Below are 20899 nucleotides of genomic sequence, written 5' to 3'. Positions count from 1 at the left end.
GAGACGATGGTGTAGCTTCTTAAGAGTCTATCTGCACCGCCGAGAATGGCTGTGCAGTCCGACTCGGGAGTGACACGGTATCTGTCTCCTCCCGTGTTGAATCGACATCTTGCGATGACAGTGGAGTGTCCTCTCCAGTGAAGCTGAAGCTACAGAGCCTGGGCAGGGTGATATGGAGGGTCTGCTGTTGCCCATGCAGCAGACCGCCCCCTCTCTTCGCAGCTGAAGGATCCAAGGGAAAGACGGAGTCAATACAGCTTGGCTTCAGGTGCGCCGCAGGAGTTGCCGGTGTTGACTACAACGTCAAATCGCCTTAGGGACTCCGGCTCCGGATTTTCTGTCGGGGTTTACTCCCTTAGACTTTCCCCTGAAGAGGTATGCCGCAAGGCAGCGGAGGTTTTTTGGAGTCAGAGTTTTCCTTCTCTGATGTGCCCTGACTGGAAGATCGAACCAGCGACATTTAGCTCGCAGGCCGACGCTCAATCCACTGAGCCAAACCAGCCTGGGCTCTCTCCAAAATATAAAGAACTTATATGTCTCAACACCAATAAGACAGACAACCTAATTAAAAAATGGGCAAAGGAACTGAACAAACACTTCTCCAAGGAAGACATACAGAGGGTCCATAGACATGAAAGGATGCTCAACATCACTAGGCATCAGAGAGGTGCAAATAAAAATGACAATGAGATACCACTTCACACTAGTCAGAATTGCCATCATCAACAATCATCAAACAACAAGTGCTGATGAGGGTGTGGAGAAAAGGGAACCCTAGTGCACTGCTGGTGGGAATGCAGACTGGTGCAGCCACTATGGAAAACAGTATAGAATTCCCTCAAAAAACTAGTCTACTAGTCATTTGCATACTAGCCTTTCCCTGTGCAAGCTGCAGTGTAACTGCAAATGACTGCAAAATGATACTTTCTGATGGGATTTAACATATTTCCTAAGTCTCCCTTAGCAACACATCTACAAACCACCTCAGCGATGATTACTCCTGATCATGGTTAAATTCATGCATTTTGTGTTGGTTTTCATTAGATTTTCTAAGAGGGTCATCTTTCCTGATTTTATCCTGAATTTGGATTTATTTATCATCATCATCTTCTATGGCTTGCCTATTCCTCAAAGAAATGTTACTAAAGATGTAAGCATTTATAAAATTCAGAATGTTGGGTATTTCATATATCAATAATAAAGACTTTAGTTATCATTAATTGTATTACATTTGAATAGCACTATATTATTTGAGAATTATTTTCATAGCCAGCCTTTTTGTTGTCTGATTTTGTTTCAGGTTTCAAAGAAATCAGAAGGAGGTAGAATAGGACTCTCATTCCCCCCATCAACCCTGGTGTTTGTACCTGCCTTCAGATCAGATGGTCATACCGAATTCTGCACCCCATCCTAGTTCCTTTCTCTGGTAACTGGGGAAAAAGGCAATCTTATACAGCACCTTTGGACTATTTTTTGTGAGTCTATGGAGAACATAGAAATAAACATACTTTGAACTAGTCTATGTATAGATCTTAGAATTTAACTCTCAAGTAGAAGTTTTGTTTTTCCAATTTTCCGATTATCCTAGGGCTCTTTCAGGAGCTCCCACATATTCAAGACATGAGCAAGCCCTGGCTGGTGTGGCTCAGTGGATTGAGTGTGAGCCTATGAACCAAAGGTCACCAGTTTGATTCCTAGTCACAGCACATGCCTGGGTTGTGGGCAAGGTCCCTGGTTGGGGGCATGTGAGAGGCAATCACACATTGATGTTTCTCTCTATCTCTTTCTCCTTCCCTTCCCTGCTCTCTAAAAACAAATAAATAGGAGACTTCCAGCCAAGGTGGAGGCCTAGACAGACACACTGCATCTCCCTCTACAACTAAGAAGGAATACAACTATCTCAAAACTAGAAACAACCAGAAGTTCCAGAAAATCAAACTGCATGGAAGTCCAGCAAACAAAGATATAAAGAAGAAATACACATCCAGACAGGTAGGAGGGGCGGAGCCGGGGCAGAGAGGATGTGGTGTGGTGATAGCAGCAGCAGCGGCAGTGGCAGGATGGCAGAAAGAGCAGTCACACGTTTTAAAAAGTCAGGAGGGACACCTGGGGAGCATCCCCAGTTCCTCACCAAAGTGCACAGCTCAAGGTCCCAGCACCAGGAAAAATCAGGTCTCATTGCTTCTGACTGTGCAAACCAGTGGGGGTTGGGGTGGAGGCAGAAACTTCCAGTCTCTTATTTAAAGGGCCCCCACAGTCCTAGAATATCTGCAGACCTTCCCACTCTGGGAACGACGGCCAGGGCAACAGCTACAGAGGCACCAGTCCCATACAGAATGGGGAGTGGTGCCTGGAATAGGGGTGAGTGCTGATCAAGTGGCATTGTTCCCTCTCAGACCCCTCCCTTACATACAGTGCCACAATGTGGTGAAATAGGTTGCCCTGTACTGACGAATACCTAAGGGTCTGCCCCTTACTATGTAACAGGAGTGACTGATCTACCTAAGACACAGAGGCAAACACACACAGGAGACTTCCAGCCAAGATGAAGGCCTAGACTGACATGCTCCATCTCCCTCCACAACTAAGAAGGAATACAACTACCGCAAAACCAGAAATATCCAGAAGTTCCAGAAAATAAATGGAAGTCCAACGTATGAAGTTATAAAGGAGTGCTGCTTGTCTGGACAGGTAGGAGGGGTAAATCCAGGGCAGAGAGGTCAAGCTGTGCTGGTGGCGGCAGCTGTCGTGATGGTGATGGGACAGTGGTAAGCACAGACACCCGTATTTAAGGGGAGGCGAGAAGCACCTGGGGAGCACCCCCAACTGCAGACCAGACCCCTCAGCTTGTGATTACAATGCTGGGGAATGCAGACCCCCATTGCCTTGGACTGTGAAGCCCAGAGGGGGTGGGGATGGAGGAGGAGGCTCCAGGTCTCTCAGCGGAGAGTGAACAGCAGGTATCCATCTTGTACCCCTGCCCCCACACAAAACACCACAGTGTGGTGAGAAGGGTTGCCCGGTTGTGATGAGTGTATGGGGCTCTGCCCCCTATAGCGTAGGAGGTGTGACAGCCCTGCCCAGGAAGCAAAGATAAACACAAAACTGTCAGGATGGCTCGGATCATGATAGAGATCCCGGTGACACAGATGATCAGACAGCAAATATCTAATCTAACGAAGCAGCAGATAGTAAATCTTTCTGAGGCACAGTTCAGAGCTTTGGTTATAAAAATGCTTTCAGAGCTAACAGCAGACCTTAAACAAGATGGGGAAGAAATGAAGGCTAGTCCTCCTGAAATGAACAAAAACATACAAAACTAGTGGTGAGGGAAAGAAAACCAAGAATCAAATCAACAAATTGGAACATAGAGAAGGAACAAACAGTCAACCAGTACAGAAAGAGGAAATGAAAAGTGAGGAAAATGAGGAGAGGCTCAGAAACCTATGGGACAGCTATAAGCGGGCCAACATCTGAATTATAGGGTTGCCAGAAGGTGAAGAAGAAGATCTAGAAATTGAAAAATTATGTGAAAAAGTAATGAAGCAGAACTTCCCTTACTTGGGGAAGGAAATAGTCTTGCAGGTCCAGGAAGCACAGAGAGTTCCAAAACAACTGGACCCAGGGAGAACCACACCAAGACACATTATAACCAAAATGTCAAAAATTAAGGATAAAGAGAGAATTCTAAAAGCAGCAAGAGAGAAGAAGAGAATTACATACAAAGGGATCCCAATAAAACTATCAGCTGATTTCTCAAGAGAAACTCTGCAGGCAAGAAGGGACTGGCAAGAAATATTCAAAGTAATATAAAGCAAAAACCTACAACCACGATTACCCTGTCCAGCAAAGCTGTCATTCAGAATAGAAGGGCAGAGAAAGTGCTTCCAGGACCAATTAAAACTGAAGGAGTTCATTAGATCCAAACCACTGTTATATGAGATGTTAAAGGGACTTGTTTAGGAGAAAGAGGATCAAAACTATGAACATTAAAATGAAAACTGTCTCACAACAACCAACAACAGAAGCTAGGGAATTGAAACAAAGCAAACTAAGTAGGCAATGAGAGTGGGAAAAGAATTATAGGTATGGGGAACATTATGGGGGGAGGTCAGAGGGAAAGGGGAAGTGGGGAAATGGAGGGAGATGGTACAGGAATTAAGAAGCATAGTAGGAGGGAGTGAAGTAGACAGGAAGATGTTGAGAAGAACTATTTGCACAACCAATGGGCATGGACTAAGGGGGGCAGACAGCTGGAGGGAGGGGTGTCACTGGATGGAGGGGAATAAAGGGAAAAGAAATTGGGACAACTGTAACAGCATAATCATAAAGCATATTAAAAAATAAAGACAAATAAATAAAATCTTTAGAAAAAAGACATGAGCAAATATGCTAATTTACTAATTTGTGATGATTTTATTTCTTCTCAGTGACTTGTCTGTTGCTTGGGGTACCCCCCTTTCCAGAGCAGGGAATGTGTGTGGCAGAATTAGGTACCAGGAATATGTATGAAATTAGGGAAAATGGACTTGAATTCAGCTTGGAAAAATATCTAGCCTAAGCTTTTGAAAAATTTGGTGAATAACTCCTGAGCTGACAATATATTTTTCAATGCAAAAGCACCCAGAAGAGTTCAGTTGAGAAGGTCTTGTGATGTAGAAAGCTGCGCAATCAGAAGGGTGATCACATGGACAGCGCTCACTGAAGCACTGTCTGTGGGGAAGAGAGCCACACTGGGGACTTTGGGACTTTAGGAAATCCATAATGTGGAAATAGTTGATGAGAGCAGTATAGTCATTAGACTATTTTTGTCACTGTTGGCAAATGATTCCTATTATTAGATGGAAACTTTGGCTTGCTTTAACTCAATTCTATTAACATCATATTGGTTTAAGTCTCTTGTTCTGATTCCAGGGGCATGGAGCTCCCTTCTGGTTATTACTTGGCTCTCCACATAAGTTTTCAGGTAGGGTTCACATGAAATGTCAGCATTCTGTTTCTTATGACAACAGTCTCTCAAGGGGAAACAATAAAGTGGCTCCTCCTTGTTTCCCATATAGCCTGAGTACAGGAGAGAATCATGCCTACATAATCGCTTATTCTAGTCCACCATATTTTGAATTAATTAGGCTTTCTAGAGGATACCCTAAGCACATATGCATTTTGGTTGATGGCACCCCTGGTCACAATAAGAGCAAGTTTCTGAAGTTTTGAAGCAGAAAACCAGCTCCTAGGATACAACTGCCTTCTAGAAGTACCAACCTATAGGATACTGCCCATCCTGCCTCCACCTGACTTTCCCACCTATTCTTTTTCATATAATTTCTACTGGTGTGCAGCAATCTCTTATCCATTTGATTAATCTGAGAAAGTCTTATTAGTTCTGGGACAAGGGTAAAATTTATTTATCTTTGACGTCTATCCTGGAATGTGGTGACTACACCTCAGAACAGGAGGCAAGTGGTTTGACTACTTAGCTGTTCTCCACCAGTTAGCAGTTCTATTTCCTTGTCTTTTTTTTTTTTTTTTTAATTTTCTTGACTTCTAACTGAAACATGGCAACTAAAAAAAGATGAGAAAACATAGCTTTTAGGATACAAATAGCAATAAAAGTAGCTGCTATTTTGTTTGCTGAAACATGGTAGATAATAGATAATTAAAATAGATCTTCAATTAATTTACACTGAATTATTTTCTGATTTAGAAAATATCTGGTAGCAATTTTAATACTGGTTGTCTGTCAATCAGGTAAACAATAGAGCAGTCTATTGCAAACACAAGAGAAATAAAACAGCAGATATATAAAATAAGATTGAGTACAGACTCACCAATAGACATGTGAAAAGATGCTCCATGTCATTAATCACCACAAAAATGCAAGTTAAAACCACAATGACATATCATCTCACACCTGTGAGAATGGCTATCATCTATAAATTCACAAACAACGAGTGTTGGTGAGAATGTGGAAAAAAGGGAACCTTGCTCATTGTTGGCAGGAATGCAGACTGGTACAGCCACTATGGAAAATACTATAGAGAAACCTCAAAAAGTTAAAAATTGAACTGCCTTGTGACCCAGCAATTCCACTTCTAGGTATATATCCAAAGAAACCCAACACTAATTTGAGAGAATATATATGCATCCTTATGTGCATTGCAGCATTATTTACAATAACTAAGATATTGAAGCAACCCAAGTATCCATCAATAGACGAGTGGTTAAAAATGTTGTGGTACATATATACAACAGACTATTCCTCAGCCATAAAAAAACAAAATCTTACCATTTGCAACAGCATGGATGGACTTAGAGGGTATTATATTAAGTGAAATAAATCAGACAGAGAAAGACAAATACCATATAATTTCACTTATATGTGGAATCCGAAGAGCAAAATAAATGACCAAAAAAAAAAGAAAGACTCATAGATAGAGGGAACAGACCGATGGTTGCCAGAGACAAGAGGGTGTGTATGTGTCGGGGGGGGGTGGGGGGAGGTGCAGAGTGGAAAAGGTGAAGGGATAAAGAACTACAAATTATTAGTCACAAAATAGTTCTAGGGATGTAAAATACAGCATAGAGAATATAGTCAATAATATTGTAATAACTATGTATGGTGCCTGGTGAGCACTTGAAATATTGGAGGGACGAGTTTGTAAAGTATGTGATTGTCTAACCACTATGCTGTACACCTGAAACTAATACAAAATGATATTGAATGTAAACTGTAATTGAAAAATAAAATTAAAAAAAATAAAGTTGTTGACTTTTAATGATAATAAAGAATTTTCCAGTATTTGGGAAAAGGGGTTAAATTTATATTTCTTTCAAATGAGCAAGACAGAATGGCTATATTTTATGTTCTTAACCTAGTTTCAGAAATATTTAAAAATACTTGAAATTAGTGTGGGTAAAGAAAGGGGCACTGTAATAAATTTAATGGAAAGTAACCTCACATGGTGATCTGATCATAAAATCATAACTAGGCAAGTCAAGGTGGGCAGTCACACCCTAGGCCTATAACTTCTTTAGTGAAAGGTTATCTTTGCCTTAAGTGAGCCCAAAGTGCATTTCTTTTGTGCACCTAGGTACTATCTATAATCCAGGTATAGAGATTTCCCTGCCTTGCTTTTTTCCCCACCTTCTTGTAATCTTCTTTATATTCCCCTCATTACTTCCAAATGTGTAAAAGAAACTGAAAACAGTCATTCTTGGAAGCATATTTTTCAGTCTGTTGAAATCTTGCCTCCAGGAATGTCCTCTGTTTGGCTCTAATAAACTAATAAATTAATAAAAATTTTCTATAGGTTTAGACGTTCTTATGTCCACATTAGGAAGAGAAATTTTACTTGTTTATGATTATTTTAGTAAAGCTGAAAATTGAAATTAGAATTTGCAAACTTAAAGAAAGAGCCCAAATTTAAAAAATGCCCCTGGCATTTCCTACCTTGCAAAAGTAGTGTTCTCTTTTAGCTTTAAAATATTTAATGCAAGCCCAAACATCTGAATTTAATTGTAATTCAGTGAACCTAATCCATTTGTTAATGGGAGAAACCTGGTTCTTCTTGGCAACACAGTAAAGAATTACAGATTAGCAAGTCTACTAGCATGCAAGCAAGGTTTATTAGTGATATGTTCTAATGGAAGAGAATGGGCGTAGCTAAGTGTGGAGTTGGGGGGAGAATGGCAAGAGCAAGGGTGGCCAGAGGTCTGGTGGCCAGGAACATGGTGTCTAGAGGCTTGGGGGGAGAGAGAGAGAGAGAGAGAGAGAGCCTTAGATCCTTTGTCTGAGGACTTACATAGTTGGCAGATGGGGGTGAAGAAGTTAGATAGATATTGATTGGTGGGTTAAGCTGGTGCCAGCTTTCCTTGGAGGGAGGGATGTTACTACCCCAACGTAGGTATGTGTGGAGTTCTGTTAGCCCAAATCCTTATCTTGCTCCAGATTCCATTTGTTCAGGCAATTAACCAAAGCTGTTTTATGGGTTTTGTCTTTGAGCACTGTGGAACCCCTCCTCTTCCCCATTCCAGGCCTTGGGATGAATACAGTCTCAATATCCCAGCTAGTGGAGATGATACACACAGACTTTCAAGTGCTCCCCTGTACCTGCGCTATCATAGTTTTGTTTGTCTTCTTTGGAATGCTTGGCAATCTTATCAGACCAGGCTCAGGACTGCTGAGTCAACAGGTGAGACATGTTTCCCTTCCTCCCTACCTTGGTTTACTATTTATCATATCTAAGTGCTAAAAGGTGTTGCCTGGCAGCCAGGATGCTAACCGCTGGCCAGCAACAGCAGTGCAGACTCAGAGTTCTTCCTATGTTACCTCCTACATCACATTCACTATAAACTGGGTACCAGGGAAGAAAGTAAGTGATGCCTTTGTAGGGTGGACCTTCCAGCCTCTAAATACCTTCTATGGAATCTCTGCTCCTATAGTTCTGTCTTGTGCTCTCTCTGGTTAGGTCATGGCTTTCTTTTTGCTGCTGGGAACAATTTGAACAATTTGTTTTTGATCTTCTCTGATGTCTTAGGCTATTTAGAGAGCTAGTGAGAACTTCCGGATGAAGACTGAGGGATCATAGCTGTCCCACTTGTTTTGGTCTGTTGTTATTTCCAGAGATACATTCAAATTCTGAGGGCAAAAAGGATCACTTATTAATTGGTTTGTGGCAGGTTGAGTACTGAGATAATGCTGGAGTTTTTCTCAAAGAATTTTCCTGAGAATAACCTCTTTATTTCCCATGATTTAAATGTAGACTAAACCATAAAAAACAAATAAGCACTCCCTTATTGATAAACAAAGAGAAAATACTCCCTTGATCTGAGGGGTGTGTCATGAAGCTCTTCCTAGCATTCTGTCAACTTCAATTAAGGAACAAAGCTTCAGTGTTTATTACCCTTAGGTTACAAAATAGTAAGTGGTTATTAACTGCTCTTAAGGGGAGCTATAATTACAGTATCTCCAAATGCTGAGTGTGTGGTTTCCCCCCTCCCTCCTTTTAATGTGCCAGGGATTCCAACATCTCTTCACACTGTTCTAATTTAAAAGACTCCCATGATCTCTACCCCTCGGCATTTCCTACCCTCCCAGGAATAATAGCAACACTTATCTACCTAAAATAAACAAGCAGACACTTTCAGGACAGCTGGAGACCTTGAACAGTCTTGGCCATTGGCTTATCAGTCTCCAGTGATACAGCTGTGAAGCCAGGAAACTCTTGGGGACTTAATTTTATCCTGAATAGCAGCATCTCCAGCAGTACCACATCTGCATTCATGAGCTGGAAGGATCCTAGAGTCTCAATGAGATTAAGTAACAAGACAAATAAGGCAATTGGGAAGGGTTCATTCACTCTTGATGTGATTATCCTCATTATTCATTTTGCACACAAGAAAAACTGTTGTCCATATATAACTGAACTGAGCATGTCAAGAGTCCGTCAGGCCCATATCTGCATCTTTGCATTGTGTTGTCACTCTTAACAAATAAGGTATAATGAGTTTCTCTGCTAAATTTCCCCAATGACATATGACTGGATCTGGAGCTTCATTTATGAACGAAGTTGTAGGTCATCCATTCCAATATTTTAATTCCCCTCCTTCTCTCTTCTCTCCTCCCCAATCTCATTTAGCCATTTTCTCCAGCTGTTGTCAGTACGGAAACGATAAACATGCACATAGCTTAAGTATGACAATATTAAACAGAGCTTTCTTTGTGCTGCTGCTACATAAACCAGGCTCATGTATTGTAAAACCACAATGAGCAACAAGAAGCATCCCTTCCTTTAAAGCATGTCTCTGGCTGGTTCTCTTATTAAGATATTTCCCCAACCACTTCTTAGGTGGCCTGACCACAGAAGATAGCTGTCATATCAATGCTCAGCCCAGTGAAGACCTAGTGTGTCAAACCAGGAGACTCCTCTGCTGGGAGTTGCCTTCCACTGGCCTGTTCTTCTTTCTTCCACTTCTCAGAGATTGCTTGTTGTGCCCTCAAAACAGATGAGATCTAATCATTCCCTCCACCCTCAAATCTTAATTCGTTGGTCACCAAGTGTGGCTTTTCCCAGCTGCCAAAGCCCTGCAGAAGGAAGGTGAGACGAGCGCAAGGTTTCATATTGACAACAGCTATGATTATTTTTTAAATTAAAACAAAACAAAACGGTCACCTCCTAATTTTAAGGTTTCTAGCTACAGCACAATTGAATGCAGATTGATCTAGATTTGCTTCTTATTCTGCCTTTCATTATGATGTTTTAAATTAAGGTTGCATGTGTGAACACTGTACAAAAAAGGGGAGGAGAGCACCATCATCAGATGGATTTACTTCAGGGTCACTGACTGGGAAAATTCCATTTTTCACTAATGGCAGAAGGTGTGTTTCCTCTTCCCTCCCTAAGCCAAGGTTGCCCGGGCTCTTGCACTGGCCTTGACTTCCATAGACCCTGGAAGTGTGTGATCCAGAAGCAAGCCCAACTAATGAGGCTGTGGAGGGGTCTCCAAGTTAGGCAGAGAAAAGCGGTGCTGGGAAAGTGCGGTTGGAAGCACCACTCTTTTATTCCTGGCTTCTTCCTATTCATGCTCCATTGCACATTCTGCAGTGCACAAAGGAGAGCACTGTTTATCCGCACAGGTACTGGATTGTTGATCTTCTTTGGTCTTCATAACTCTGCTTAATTTTTATTTCTCTTCCCCTAGTCTGATTAATTTTCTTGACCCGGAAACCCTTGGCCCTGTCCATACCAAAACACTGACTCTCACAGCAATGGGGCCAGGAGAATGCACAGATCTGTCACACAGCAGTCCTTGTTTTCCAGTCTTCATTATTAACAGATCGTCAGAGGGACATCTGGCTTTGTGCTGGGGTATGAAGCAAAGACATTCTTATTGCTTAACTGTTGCTAATTTGACTTGACAAGAAAGTGGTTTCTTAGAGGAAGGAAAGTGAAGGTTCATTAGAAGAAGTGTCCAAGATATGATACTGAGAATTAAATAGCCATGTGACTACCTCCCTCCCTTTCTTTATGTGAGTGTATTTTTAATAGATATCTTCTTGAAAATGTGTAAATTGGAATTTAAAAAATTATTATAACTATTAGTACAGAGGCATTATTTAGGACTTTGGTTAAGTGAAAAAATAGTTTGTAAATGAATAATCCCTCTAAGTTACTTTCTATAAAATGAGTGTACAGCCCTGGCCAGGTGTCTCCGCTGATGAGAGTGTCCATTATCCCATATACCAAAGGGTTGTGGGTTTCTTTCCTGGTCAGGGCACATATGGGAGGCAACCAGTCAATGTTTCTCTGTCACATTGATGTTTCTTTCTCTTTCTCTCTCTCTCTCATCTTTTCTCTCTAAAACCAATAAATATATCTTTGGGTGAGTATTAAAAATAAATAATAAAGTACAAGAGTGAACAACATCTGTGAGTGATTCTTAGCACATTGTTCAACATGGGAATGCTCCCTGGAAAATTGCTCTGTCCTCACACACAACCTGACCTCCATGGATATGATTCTAATGTGAGACAAAACTGCTGTGTGTGTTTGTGTTGGGGGCGGGGGTAGAGATGCTGAAATGCTCTGTCCACTTGTGTTGGATCCATTTCATCTTTATTAGCATTTTCCCTAGTTGAGCCAAGAGATGGAAGCCAATTATGCTAATGATACCTCAATATCCAAATGTACTTCCCCCCCTCTCTAATGGTGGAATTTAGCCACAGACTCCAATTAAATCACAAAGCATTACACAATATGGGGACTATTGTCCCTGACCATTTGCTTGAAATGTTTTCCAAGCAAAATCCCAGTGTCTTTTGAGACCAAATTCTTCAACTCTTTCTACTTCAAGCCTGAGAAGCAGGTTACAGTTTGCATTACTATTTGTTAGGAGCTTTTGGAACATACCCTCATTTACATATAACCTGGTCTTTAAGTTTAATGGGAGTAATAATAGAGTACTTATTAAAAAGGGAAATGATATAAGGTTAAATAGTCTGGTTCTTATCTAGCCTGTCCCATCCTGGGCGAGTGTCTGAGCTAGTGTCTGTGCCATGTGCTCTGAAGGGTAATGAAGACCCTGGTCCTCAAAGCCTTCCCCAGACCAGGAAGGGATTCCGAGTCACCAGCTCAGGCATCAATCCCTCTGTGCAAATGTGTCTATGGCTGGTGCCACACTCTTGGCCCTTCTGCTAGGGAAGATTATTGACACTGTAGACCATCCTCCCTTTATCACAATTATTCCCAGGCTTATTCCTGCTTTCTAGGAATGTTAATGCCTGTGATTTCCCACTTTCCAATAATTACTTATTTGCTCAATTCATTTGTCCATCCTTCCCTGGGCCCGCTGGGCACAAAGCACTGTGCTTTATGATGGAAATGCCAAGCTGAATAAGACCCACTGCAAGAGGGCACAGTCTGCTGAGAAGGCCACTGTGTGCACAGGCAGGAGCACAGCATTATGTGAGAGGTGCTATGATAAAAGTATGGACACAGCATCAAGGATGCAGAGAAGGGATCATTATGACAAATTAATGGGTTATTTGCATTAATGTTCATCACTATGAGCTAAAAGCTAAGACAGTCTCCAAAAAACACTCATATTGCTCAGTATTGGACTTTGTCATTTCTTTGCTAGAGACACATGTGGACAAATGTCGGGGGATGTTTCTTGGAGGTATTGGTTTTGCTAAAGTAGTGCCCACTCTGAAAAAATTAAGAACTGAAAATATAAGGCATCCACTTCAACCTATCCAAACAGGGAGATAGGGGGTAATTTTACATAATTTCTACTTCAAAATATTTTAATAAAAAGACATCATCTGAAGATATGTTTTTAGATACTGATGAATAAATCCTCAGTAAATTTGTGAGTATGTCATAAATTAAAAATGCCAGACAACACACTAGATTTTAAAGTGGGAGGTATTTCTCAACCACCAAAATTATGCATGTAGAAACAGAGATGGATTAAGAAATACAGTCAAAATCCCATCAAAACCAATTGAAATGGAAATTACTTGGGTAGAAAAATTACTCTTTCCTTGACCAGTGTGGCTCAGTTTGCTGGGTGTTGGCCCGTAAAGCTAATGGTCCCTGGTTTGATTCCCAGTCAGGGCACATGCCTGGGTTGCGGGTTCAGTCCCTGGTTGCAGCATGTGCAACTGATGTTTCTCTATCACATTGATGTTTCTCTCTCTCTCTTTCTCCCTCCCTTACCCTCTCTCTAAAATATAAATAAATAATTTCTTTTAAAAATTACCTTGATTAAGGGAAATGCTTGCAATACAGATTTTTAACGTGTAATTCAATTTTTGTTATTTATATACTACTTAACTGGAATTCATTCCATGCCAGCGTGCCTTATTGGGGGGTAGGGCCTCTCTCCTTATCTAAAATGCAAGCTTCTTCAGGGCAAGGATTTATTGCATCTATAGGACCTGTGTGTTCAATGAATGCTGCTATTTCTGCTACTGATGATTCTAGCCTGCTGTGAAACCACATCAGTGGTTAAACTCCTGCCAACACAAATCTCACCAAGCCTTTTTAAACTTCAATTTTCATTGCTCTCTGGGGGCACTGGCACCAACATTATGGTGCTTTTGCTTCAGGGTGCCTAAGTACTGGGAGGGGAGGAGGAGGACGTTACATGTTCTCTTTCTTACTTAGAAGAGCCTAAGAGTAACATTTGCTCTTCCAAAGGGGAGGCTTTCAAAGGGAAACGGAGCAAACTATGGCTATTCCTACATGTGTATGTGATGGAAAGCATGAATCCAAAGGAATTTGGAATGGAGTAATAAGGATTAATATTTTGATTAAACCTGGTAAAGAAGTATCTAGTTATAGAATCTGGAAAAAACTTGATGCTATAAATGAAGGTAGGGTCACAGCAGGGTCTCTAGTGCAACCAAGTGTGTATATCAGCACAGTATAAAAAGTTCCAGAAGCATCCAGGCATGGGTCTGAAAGTTAATAATTTTCACTTGCAAGATGATGGATGCAGGGGCTAAACATGGAAAGGAAACTATCACCCTGCATAGATGTCTTTGGGGGAGACCACTAGCCAACCTGAGCACCGTCTCTTACCCCTTACACTTGAAATGGAAGCCCTTGGGAGATAGGGGTCTCTGCTTCTACTTATGTCACTCAGTACTTGATAGGTAAAGGGGCTCCGAGGCCAGTTTTGGAGGGTAAAGGTAAACACAGCTGACAATTGCTACTTAAGTAGAAAGTGGGATGTTGGAAGACTAAACACTTTATTGGATGAAAGGTCAACATTCATGAGTGAGAAGAAAGAGGTGACATTTGGGGTTGGGGAAGTAATGGAGGAAACATTCCAAAGTATGCTCCAAGTCAGGCTTAGGAATGTGTTTTAATTAGCAAAGGAAGTGAGCTGGGAGCTCTGTCTTCCGATAAACATGGGTAAGGGTGGAAAGGAGAGGAAAGTGAGCAAGTAAGAGAAGGGCTCAGTCAGGAATATGAACTATTCCTTAGGGATGAAGGGGTTTGCACTAAGCCCTGAAATACCCAATGAGCATAAGACAGTTTTTAAAATTGGACTTTTGCCCACAGCGATATTGAACCATCTCAGTTTGGTGCAAAGGTCTGTGGTCACGGTATCTTTCCTCCAGAATGATGTGGCTTGAGAGGCAATTCTGAATCTATGATGCATAAAGTTTGCCTGCGCCAGGGCAACAAGTTCTTTCTCTGATGACTTCCCAGCTCAAGTGATAATTAATGACAGCTAACTGCTGGGTACTCTCCTCTTAACTCCTCACCCATTCAGATTCATTCTCCCCACCTTTTTGTGCTTAGCTCTGTGCCCTGAGAGGCTGACCCTGAGATCAGAGATTTGAAGCAGAAAGAGGCTAGGGTATTTTTTCTCTACAACCTCCCTGCTTCTTTGCTTCATCCAGGGCAGTTGCCGTGTCTCTCCACAGACTCAGCTTTCACCGGATCCCCATAAGACTACCTCTTCCCCTTCCAGCTTAGGCTAGTAACAGCTTCTCATTGTTGCTGTAACACCCCTGGTCTATTTCCGTAGCCTTGCCCACACCTCTGTCTCTCTACCTTGACCATCTAAAGTGAATTTTGTCTCTTGCCGAAACTAATAACACTGACATTGTGCCAGGCTCTATTCTCAGTCCTCTGTGTGCATAAACCTTTTTTAATCCTCCCAGTACTTTATTGGTGAGGCTGAGGAACAGAAAGGTTCAGACACTTGTCAAGGTAACAGAGTAAGTTGCAGTATCAAGGTTTGAACATAGGCAGTGGAGCTCTAAATTCTGAGCACTTAACCACTGATCCATCCTACTTCTCTCCTAGCTTACATCACTTCCTGGAGCACAGCTAAGAATGAAAAAGTGAATGCAAAGAGTTCTAATACTAGATCACATACTAAATAAAGCTTATTGGTTTATATACTGAAACTTATTCATAGGAAAATCTCTCAGGTCATAATTAACTCTTATTTTATGTTTCACTTTAATAAGATAGGATATCACGTTTCTTACCCAAGTGGTTCTCAATCATGGTTGCACAATAGAATCGCCTGGAGAGTTTTAAACTGTCCCTATGCCCAGATCATTCCCCAGACTAATGAACTCAGAACACTGGAAATGGGATGCAGGAATGGATAGTTTTTTAAACTCCCAGGGGATTTTAGCATGCAGTCTAAACGTGAGAACCAATTTTAACCAAAAATCTAACCTACAGTGGTTTTTACTAGAAGGCAAAGATTTTGGGTGGATAGGCCTGATGATATAAGTAAAGAGTCACAGATGACAACTACACAAAGGGAGGCAAAGAGGAGCGATGGAGAGTTTGTTCAAGAACAAGTCCCCCTGCGCCCCACCCCTTAAAAAAAGGTCACTTACTACCTGGGCAAATTGCTCCTGTGGCTGAGGAGAGCTTAATATTTTCTATTATTACATTATAGTAATTGTCCTGGGCCACTTTTAAAAAATTTATCATTTATTAGTAAAGGCATTAATAAAAAGCTTAACATACTAAGGAAGTTACAATATACAAATGTGCCCAACAGCGATATTGACAGATTGATTTTTCTGCACTTGTGACCTTGAGTTTCTTTTAACCACTCACATTTCCATGTTCAGTTATTCAAATTGATTATTCCCTAGAAATATCCAGTTCATTTTTTAAGCACAAGTCACATGCAACAAAGGCAAATGCAGATGATTGCCATTCAAGCAAGTATTCATGAAGAAAATGATGAAAACTGTTTGACCAGGGCATATCAAAATATCCTTCTCTTTGGAGAGAGCTGCACCTATCGAACAATACTGTATGAATTACTCCTTAATTAAAATGTGAGCACCCTTCAAAAAAAATGATGATAGTTTAAGCAGCCTTCGGGACAACTTCAAGAGGTCCAACATTTGCATCGTAGGGGTGCCAGAGGAGAACAGAAAGAGCAAGATATTGAAATTTTATGTGAAAAAATAATGAAAGAAAACTTTCCTAATTTGGTCAAGGAAGTAGACATGCAACTTCAGGAAACACAGAGAGTCCCAAACAAGATAGATGTGAAAAGGCCCACTCCAAGACACATCATAATTAAAATGCCAAAGGTTAAAGATAGAGGGAATCTTAAAAGCACCAAGAGAAAAGCAGATTACCTATAAGGAGTTCCCATGAGACTGTCTGCTGATTTCTCAAAAGAAACTTTGCAGGTAAGGAGGGACTGGCAAGAAATATTCAAAGTCATGAAAAGCAGGGACCTACAGTCAAGATTACTCTATCCAGCAAAGGGCAAATAAAGAGCTTCCCAGACAAGAAAAAACTAAGTGTTCACAATCACCAAACCATTATGATGTGAAATGTTAAAAGGACATATTTAAGAAAAAGAAGATCAAAACAATGAAGAATAATGACAAAAATACTTATCTATCAACAATTGAACCTAAAAAACAAACTAAACAAACAAGAAGAGAAGAGACAGTATCATGGATACAGAGAGCATTTTGATGGTTGTCAGATGGGAGTGGGGTGTGGGGGAGAATGGGTGAAGAGATGAGGGGTTAAGAAGTACAAATAGGTAGTTACAGAATAGTCGTTGAGATATAAAGTACAGTATGGGAAATGGAGTAACCAAAGAATTTACATGTATGACCCATGGATGTAAACAATGGTGTGGGATTGCTTGAGGGAGAGAGGGATGTTAGGTGGAGAGGAGCAAAGGGGGAAAAATCAGGACAACTATAATAGCATAATCAATAAAATATACTTTAAAAAAATGTGAGCACCTTCCTTCTTCTTTGATTTGTTCAAAACCCATATGTTAACCAGTATGATAGCCGCTCATCTACCAAAGGTTAAAATACTTTCCAAAGTGTCAGAATCATCAAGAGAATCTGGACATTTGGGAGGTGGTGGTGGCATTATTGGTGGGTAAGAAGGAAATGGAGGCACCCAGCATGATAGAAAGGGTGGTGCTGGTGGTGGATGCTGGTGGTGTGGGGGGGGGACCATTGAATTGTAGACTTGGCTATCCTGGTCCCTGGCTTGATCTTGGCATGGGGAGTGATAGAGGGAGAAAAGAGTTCCACGGAGCAGCTTTCAACTCGATGCCATTTGGTTTATTTCCAAGATAGCTGGAGGAGTTCTCATTTTCATCTGTTGAAATTTGATTTTCGTTTTCATTTCGATGAGCGTTCTGTTCTATATAATTAGCTACTTTAGATCTTGGGGAAAGAAGATCAGACAGATTTTGCTCCTATTTCCATATCCAGTGTAAACCACAACAGTTTTCTCTCTTAAAATCAGTGGAAGCCATCTTCTGACCAAATGGCAGAACATTTGCCACCAACTTTCCACTGCTTCAAGGGAGTTGTGGTATTCTTTTTTTGGCTTGTATTCTTTTTAGCAGGTGTTCTTTTAGGTGTGCCTTTTGGTTTCTCGGAAGCTTCAGAAAGGTCACCATTCTTTAGAGCATGCTTAAGTGAAGCCACAGCTTTATCATAAACTTTTTATCAGTGCTGTATCATCCTAAACATCAGAATTGTCACTGTGGCCTGTATCACATGGGACAGCACTGAGTCCCCCTGCTCAGGTACCCAGCCACCACTGCCTCCTTTTCCCATTGCCACAGTGAGGCTAATGCCAGGTGTGCGAAATGGGCTGCCTGCCTCCCTGAGTCACTTTAAAAGGTAGAATTATTGTCAACATACTTTGTTACTCAAAAAAAAAGGAAATATACACCTTTTAGAAAGCTTTTTACCCCCTAAGATGACATCCTTATGGTTATTCTTAAATAAGTAAACTTCAGGTGTCTTGAAGATTCACTTAAAATACAATACTTCTTATTGATCTATAGGTCAAATAAAAAATTGCTGTATGAAGCAAATGTTTATCAAATGCTCCCACCTGCTGACCTTTAGCAGAAGCTAAGTTCATCTGCTCTTGAATCATGGTCATAGTTGGTGTTTAACAATTTTCAGTCCTAACATGGGTGATCGGACAAACAGTGGTACCAGCGTCTGGTTCTCTGGGAAATGGTTCCAGCCTAAGGAAATTGCAGGCTTCAGTATCTAAACATCGAACAGACTCCTGTTGTCATGGTTGGTCATTTCCTTTGGACTGGGGCTGAAAAGTCCAACAGTCTTTTCCGGACAGAAGACCAAACAACTTTGATTTTTTTCTTATGTTTCTTGTGGCTGGTCTTGTTTACATGCTTGCCTGCAAAAAGCTGATGTTGGAACGCGATGATAGTGTGTGGGCTGATGAGCAGCTTGCACTGGTCCACTGCAACCCAGCCTCACTTTCTCCCCCTACTATTAGCTCAGAAGTTGGGGAATTGGTCAAGGGAAAATTCAACAATGGCCATGCCAAGTGTATGCCAAGAGCCCCTCCATGCTCATCCGCCTCAGTCCTGCATCTTTGCTTCCACTAACTCCTCCCCTCCCTGTTCTCAAAGGGCCCTAGTGCTGTTTTTTATTAGCTCACCCTGAAAACAAAGATTTCAGCCAGGTACATAGGGAGATCTGCAGGGTGTGGTTTCTGGGGGAAGGTCCTGTACAACAGTCTAAGCTCCTCTTGAGGTCTTCATCTTTGGCACTATTGACATTTGATGTGGGGCTCTCCTGTGCACTGTAGGATGTTTAGCAGCATCCCTGTCTTCTGCCCACTAAATGCCAGGACCATGCAGCCCCTCCCTCAAGTTGTGACAATGAAATGTCTCCAGACATAGCCAATATCTCCAGGGGGCAAAATCACCCCTACTTAAGAACCACTGTACTAAGGAAAAGACATGTGGAGACCCTAACTGTCAATCTTCATCAGACACTGGGGTTAAGAACTAAACCAAAATCTCAATGACTTTCACTCTAGCACTTGGCTGGCAGATGTATGGACTGTTCACCTTTATCTGTAGTGTTGTCATGGGGAGGAGGTAATAGGTCTATTCTGTATGAAACCCTTGGGTTGACTGAAAAATTTCCAACAGTCAGAGTTGTCCCAAGGTGAAATGAGTGGCCTTGGGAGTGGTTGGACACTCCTTATGGGACAGGCTGGATATCTTTCACTTGCCCCTCCAGAACCATCTTCACTCTTTTCTCCCCTGCTCTGTGCCCAGAGTGTCACCTGTAGGGACTCTGTTGATGGTCTCCCTTGCCTTCTGGCTTGTAGTTGGAGAGAGGGAGAAGGTAAAGCCAGGGCACTTATTCCGCAGGTCCCCATGCAAAGCTGCTTTAGGCTTACAGTGACCCTTCACATAGGTCTAAGCTCCTATTGGGTGGCCATCCTTCAGAGCACTCTGCCAGCTTGGGCCCAGGTGTGACAGGGAGGCCTCTCTGGTACTAGCCTGGTTGCTGCATTACTCATGGTCTCACTATGCTCTGCCCTCACTCATAGCTGGTCCTGGTTTCAAATCCTTTGAGTTCTTATTAAATTAGGATAATTTGAAGATGTCATGTATTTTTTGCCGGGACCTTGTCTAACACACAGTCATGGGGCTTTTATATTGAGAATACATGGACTTTCAAGGTCTCTTCTGACCCCAGAGTCTATGACACTTTGGAAGGCACAGGTGAGCAATTAAGTAGTTTCTCAAACACAATCCTGAGTAGAACGAACTTCTATTTTGGCTGAGAGATAATGCATATTTATTCATAACTTCCTGTGTTTGTATCATTGCTGTGGGGGAAGGGGCACATTTAGAATGCCAAGCACTTGTATTGCCGACAGTATGGATTATTAAAGCAAGAACTGCCCTTTTAATTCTTCTTTCTTTCTCACAGAATCCTGACTCTTTTTACTCTCTTCAGAATGGCCATGTCCTTCAGAGATTCTTTCCTCAGCCCTGGGGTGTGAATGTTGATTTATGTCATTCTCCCTGCCAGGATTAGTTTTAGGCGTGGGTTGTGCCACATTCTGTTTCAGTTGAAAGGGAGTTCTGCAGGGGGGCTACTGGTAGTTTTCTCACTCTTAAAAAGAGACATAACGAAAAGCTGTCCCCTTTATCCTACCTCTGGATACTGTGAGAGACTATAACATCTGGAACTGCCATCTTGTCTTTATGGGAATAGCAGAGTCTAAAATGAGGTCCTTGATGACATCTTTGAGCCAATGAATTGACCAAACTCACAACTACTCTTCTTCCATAGTTATAGTACATGACATGATAAACATTCTCATTACTTAAGCTACTTTTAATTGAGATTTCTGGTACTTGGCCTGTAGCCCAAAGCACCTTAACACACTGTTCCAGGTGTTTATTTCACTTAATTCAGTAATAAATTTTAGAGATTAAAAATGCCACCTTTACCTTTCAGCAGCTTTTGCTCATCCCCTCCTTGAAACACTTCTTACATTTGGCTTCCCTGTTCCTATACTCTCCAGATTTGTCTGCTGCCCCAGTGACTGTTCCTTCTCACTGTTTT

General features: G+C 41.5%; 1 protein-coding gene and 1 pseudogene across 5 annotated transcripts in view; both read right to left on the bottom strand.

Moving 5' to 3' along the window:
- The window catches only part of NEDD9 (neural precursor cell expressed, developmentally down-regulated 9), a 188980-nt gene that overhangs the window by 87214 nt on the left and 80867 nt on the right, over positions 1-20899 (bottom strand). The window lies entirely within an intron of this gene.
- On the bottom strand, positions 9144-18103 carry LOC150015434 (survival motor neuron protein-like; annotated as a pseudogene).

This window comes from Furipterus horrens, unplaced genomic scaffold, assembly GCF_987537825.1.
Source record: "Furipterus horrens unplaced genomic scaffold, mFurHor1.1.pri manual_scaffold_3, whole genome shotgun sequence".
NCBI lineage: Eukaryota > Metazoa > Chordata > Mammalia > Chiroptera > Furipteridae > Furipterus > Furipterus horrens.
This window is presented reverse-complemented; position numbering and strand designations above follow the sequence as displayed.